Source organism: Sciurus carolinensis (assembly GCF_902686445.1).
Source record: "Sciurus carolinensis chromosome 19 unlocalized genomic scaffold, mSciCar1.2 SUPER_34, whole genome shotgun sequence".
NCBI lineage: Eukaryota > Metazoa > Chordata > Mammalia > Rodentia > Sciuridae > Sciurus > Sciurus carolinensis.
Genome location: NW_025920112.1, coordinates 5,287,399 through 5,293,398, shown reverse-complemented (window position 1 = coordinate 5,293,398; position 6,000 = coordinate 5,287,399).

The window sequence follows — 6,000 nt, the reverse complement described above, 5'->3', positions numbered from 1 at the left end:
AAATACATGTCCACGATGGACAGGATCCTGAGGAAGAAGTACATGGGTGTGTGCAGGTTCTGGTCAACAGTGGTTACAGTGACGATGAGCAGGTTCCCTAACAAAGTACTCAGATAGGTCAGAATAAACACCATGAAATAGAGGAAACTCATATTCCAGCCATCAGGGGAGCACAGAAGGAGAAATTCCATTACCATGTTGGAATTTGCCATGTTCTGCAAATTCTGGTTGACTGGGAAGATAAAGAGGTAAAAGGGGAAGTAAACAGTGATTAATACAATTACTCTAAATATCATGTCCAGTGTTTTCTTGTACTTTGCAGTTTCATTTCTTGCAGAGAAAAGGTCACTCCTGGTTTTCTGATACGTTTAAAATTTTCTGAGGAGAGAACAACTCCCCATGCAGGTGTGGAGCTCTGATACCCAGGGTCTGGGTATAAGCTGCAGGGTTGTCCTCAGCTCCTCCATCATGCCTCCCTTGACCTCCTGAGACTCCCCTGCAGAACACTAGCAGGTGATGCTCACCTCCTCTGTTGCAGGGTCACCTGAGTGACAGTGTGCTCTTAATGCTCTGTAATTTAGTAAACTTCTTTCTCTTCCAAAAATAGTTTCAGTGTAATCTTGTCATTGTATCCACATTCAAATATTCAAATTACAATTTGTAAATATTTTATGTAGGAATCTATTCACAGTGTCAGAATATTTATATTATGAACATGAAAAATTTTTAGTCATGAGTAAACCGTCTCTAAAAAGCACACATTCCCATTCCAGGCCCACTGGTCCAGTGCTGTGGTGATCTGAGGTGACTGACTGCACCTGGACTCCCCTCAGTCCCACACTCTCCCCACTGATCCCAGGACATGGCTGGTGCTGTCTTATGACCAGCACCCTCAGCCAGACCTGCTGCAGCTGCCCTGAGTCTCTGTTCTTCTCCAAATGAGCAGTGTAAGCTGTTTAAAGCCTGCAGCTTCCAACCCAGCTGATATTCTCCTAACTCCTACTTTTATATTAATATGCTTTTACTCTGTGTTCAGCACCATGAAACTGAATGTTAGATAATCTATACACTCATTTGTCCTCTTTTTGTTGACACCATCCATTATATTCCTTTCTTCTTAATGTCATAATTATACAAAAACATACTGAGTGTTTACTCAGTATGGAGGAGGATTTTGCTGATAGTTACATCACTTCTGCAGCATCTCAGATGACTTCAGTTCTGCATCCCCTACATCATCATTTCCTGTGCCCTCTGGAAACCTGATGCTCCTCAACACCTTACCAAGTTAACCACACTTGTTCTTAGAAAAGTGATCCTGATGAATCTGTCTGGGCTCCTCTGGAAAAATGTATGTTCTCCACTCTCATGTGTGGATGTTCAGACAGGTAGGTTTGTGTTAATTTCCCAGCCAGTGTGAAATTCATGTGGTGCTATGCAGTCTAATTTCAGTCTTTGTCTCCCCAATCCCATTCCTTTCTGGCACAAACCTGACTTTCAGCCTGAGTGAACTACCTGTTTACTGCTGATGTCTTTACAGTGAACTGTTGATTTAATTTTTCCCATTAGTAAATACTGAAATTTAAAAGTCTCCCCAAAGCAATCTTTCCTCTGAAACCTTCTTCATAATCTCTAATTTTCATTCCAATTTTGTGAAGTTTGGAAATCAACATGTTATACTACCTTTTTCTAAATCTGTATGTATCCATCACCCCAGGTCACTGGTGCAAATTACTTTATTTTGGTCTATGAATCATTCATCATTTTATCTTTCAGGGGCAAGTGCATGACTTCCTGGACAGTGGTTAATTAACTAAAATGCCTGGTCATTTTGCTGACTGGCAATTCACCTGGACTGAATTTCTTTCATCTTCTGATTGACAGATGAAGAGCTCCCAAGCAGGCTTGCCCCTTCTTCACTGCTGTAGCATACACAGTGCAGACTGGGGTGAGGTCATCAACCCAGAGGCCTGGGTGCTTTCCAGGTAAGTCTCTTTAAAGTAATCCTCTCTTGACAAATAAATGATGACACAAATGTGATCCCAGGTATTTCAAATCTTGAGATTTTAAAAAAGAAAAATATTGGTATTTTCAAATAATGTTATTACTGTGGGAGAAATAATACAATAATACATTGTGTAAGCATGTAAATACATAGGACAAATTCAGAAGGTTATGGGTGATGAGACAAATCCATATTAAACACCTTGCAACCTTTCACTCTCCGTACTGAGCTCCAGGCACTTCCTGGGTTATTGTTGATCAACCCCAGGCATTTGTGTCAAATATAAGATGGAAAATTAACTATGGGATTAGGATCTGGAAGCTGGCATAGAACAACAGAGACATGTTCTTAGTTTCAATTTTTTAAATTCTAAACCAAATAATCTTTTGTGTTTCCAAAAGAACTTAGCAAATTCTCCAGTAAATCATTTGAATTGTATTAACTTAATAGATGACCTTCTTCACTTATGTGGTGTAACTACAACTTAAAATATTCCTTTCTAAATTTGACTTACTTTTTCCATGAATCAGTCTCATAGGAAACTTCAGATTATGGATATAAGAAAATAAATAGCAGAATTACCACCTAACTTTAAAGGCACTTAGAGCATACTTGGAGATCTACAAAATATGATTACTTTATGAATCTAGATATTTAATTAACCTTTTTTACCTGTTTTACTTAGTTATGCATGACAGTAGAGTGCATTTCTGAATTTTGATAAATCATACAAAAGTGGAGTACAATTTTTCACTTTTCTGATTGTACATATTGTAGGGTCACATAAAATTAGAAATAAGCTTTAGTTTCTGTAGTTTGACCTCAATCACTTTGGAGTATTTAAAACTACATTCTCTATTAACAGGTGAAAAGTGCTTGTTGAAAATTTCCCTCAGAAAACAAAAAGATGGGGCATAAATACAACCAAGTTCTGGAAGCATGAGGGTCTGGAAAATATGTAGGAGGAGAAGTTAGCATCTGTTATGGTCAGAAATTTGAAGAGGATTGCTTCCAGTGCTTTCCTTTGTAAATGGTGATTGCTGGGGTTTTCCCTTTGGATCCTTCTCTTTATAGTGCTTAAAATATGGTAAATCAATTTCATATAAAAATGCAAAGTCTTACTTGGGTTGTAAGAAACAGGAATTAATTATTTTCGAAATTACATTTTTCAGTATTAGCAATTATCACTAGTACTATTGATCAACCATTGAGGAAAGCCAAGGGGCATGTTATTACATACTGACCTTCAAAATGTGCCTCCAAAGGCTGCACAATTCTGTTTTTACATTTTTACCACTGGACACACATGTCCTATAATCACAACTGATATAACCTTAATATAAAATGTAAATAATTATTGAAAATAAGACATAATTGTGATTAGTAAAAGCTGAGAGGATGAATTCAAAAAGGCTGAGATTGATGAATTCAAAATGCTTCATTGAAAATTGTGTACAATGCTATACATTTTTATTTCCCACAGCTACTAACAATATGAATGTATGTCATTTGCATACATGAATTCTCATCTACCTTCCTGTCACCTACAAGATATTTGGCATTTTGTCTTCCTTTTTCCTTAATCAGAATATATTTCTTTGAGACCTCTCAAATCTGCAGATAATTCTGTGCATTTTCTGAGTTTGGGTTAAGTAAAAGTCATTTGACAAGAAGAATTTTAAACTCATAAGAGCAACAGGAAGAGCTATTACCTGCCTTACTTGCAAATACTGTGCAGACACCCACCATACTGTGGATCTGTTTGCTACTTAAGCACCTGATATCATAGCAAATACCACAGTGTTTAGAAGACCTCTCTGTGCCCGCCGTTCATTGCAGATTTAACCCTTCATTCCTTCCCTGGGCTGGCTGACTCTCTAGATGGGACTGCAATATGATGGGCAGAACAACAGTGAGGCTTAGATGCACTTAGACTCTAAGGACCAATTACTCACTCCTGAGTGGTGCCTGTTCTCCACGTGAGATGAGAACTTTCTCTGTACTTGGCTTCAGCTATGGGGTATGTCTGCACCCCAGTGGATCTATCCAGCTAGCACAGTGTCATGTGGGATGTGAGGAGCTCAGTCACCTCTGTTTTATGTGAACCTGGTGCCTTGCCAGTGGTAGCAGGAGCCCACGAGCCCAGAGCTCAATCTGCAGAGGCAGGCAGAGGGATGAGCACAGCACTAGGCTGTAGCATCTCCAGAACCCAGGGGAGAGAGACCTGGCCTCATGACAGCTTGCACAGTGGATGACACAGGGCAATCCTCTGCTGGGCACCACCCTATGTCATTGCTGAGAAGTGAGTAGCACTGAGGAGAGACTGATAGTGCTCACTGTGTGTTCCCATCTCTGCCTTTTTCATCTCTGTGTGAGTTAGGGGTGCTTATGGGGTTTAGTTAACATTAAGGGAGATGAGAAACTCACTCACTCATGAACCTGACAGTGGGAAACATCTAACACTTTCTGCATTTCAGCAACAAAATTTCTTATCACTGAGATGAAAACCACGTGACATAAAGTTAACCATTGTAACACTTCATGGCATCAATTCAGTGTTATTTACCTCAGGACAAATTTGTAGAACTTCCATGTTCAACTTGTTGATGAATACTTTTACTACTTCAGATGAGCCATCTAATCTGTTACACAGAGTTTCTATTATCCCCACTTACTGTCACTGGAAAACCTTAAGTATATTCTGTATATCAAAATTTACATGTGTGTGAAATTTCTTAATAGAATCACTTAATATATGATTTTTCTTGTTTAACTTAGTCTAATAGTTTCAAAATTAATCCATTTTGTAACATGTATCATTTGTTCATTCCTTAAGGATGAGAGACATTTCTTTATCTGCACATGCCTGAAATACTTTAATTAACACATCAATTTGTGGATATATTTTTCTTCTTTTGGTTAACATAATATGAGTGATTTATTGTTTCTCGTAAGTTTTGCCATCTTCAATATTTCTGGTTCACATTCTGCACTGTCTATGATTATGTCAAGCAATTGTGGCAGTCAGAGTCACATTATTGTTACCAAAATACTTTATGCAAAACAAACATACAACAAACAAAGAAACAAAAAACCCCAATAAACAAAAGAGCAACTCAGATGGGTGAATCATATTTTGGCTCAGGATTTCAGAGTTTTCATCATCATTGGACAATTCCACTACCTTGTTCCCATGGTGTAGGTACATGGAGGAAGGACACAGCAGAGGGAAGCTGCTCAGGATGTGCCTGCAAGGAAGCAAAGACAGAAAAGGGAAAAGGGGATGGAAGGAAGATGGATGCTTCCAGGACTTAACAACAGTGTCCACCTTCTCCAGGAAGGACCCCATATGACTAATGCTACCACCCAGTCACCTCATTCAAACCAATGTGGCAGATTAGTTTGTAGGTCTCACAACTCAATCATTTTACATTTGAAAATTCCTGCCTCTCATCAGGAAATCTGGGAGACACCTCACATCACATCCATAACTTTCACTGCTGGTTCCCAAAATCTCATGTTCACTTTTCATTGCAAAATAAATTTAGTCCATTTCTAAGAGTCCATAGTCTTAACCAGTCCAGCATTGCCCAAAAGTCAAAGTCAACAATCTCACCTAAATTTAATGCAAACTCTGGGCTGTTAGCTATTGTAAAATCAAAACAAGTCACATACATGCAATGTCCACTGGCAGAAAATAAACCTTCTCATTCCCAAAGCAAGTAAGAGGGTTATGGAAAGAAAGGGAGGGTCAAAACCAGATGAGCAAGCATAACTCCACCTCATATAGCATCTAATACTCTTGACTGAAAGAAATTCTTTTCAAAGGGCTTGGGAATTCCTGTCAGTTGTAGAGCACAAGGGTGTTCTTTCATTTGGCTCTCTCTGCAGTTAGCTGTTTCTCTTGGTTGACTGTTCTTGCTACTCCTTATATGAATTTCAGATGATTCCATTCAACTGTGGCTTCACTTTTAGAGGGTGAACTATTATCCTAT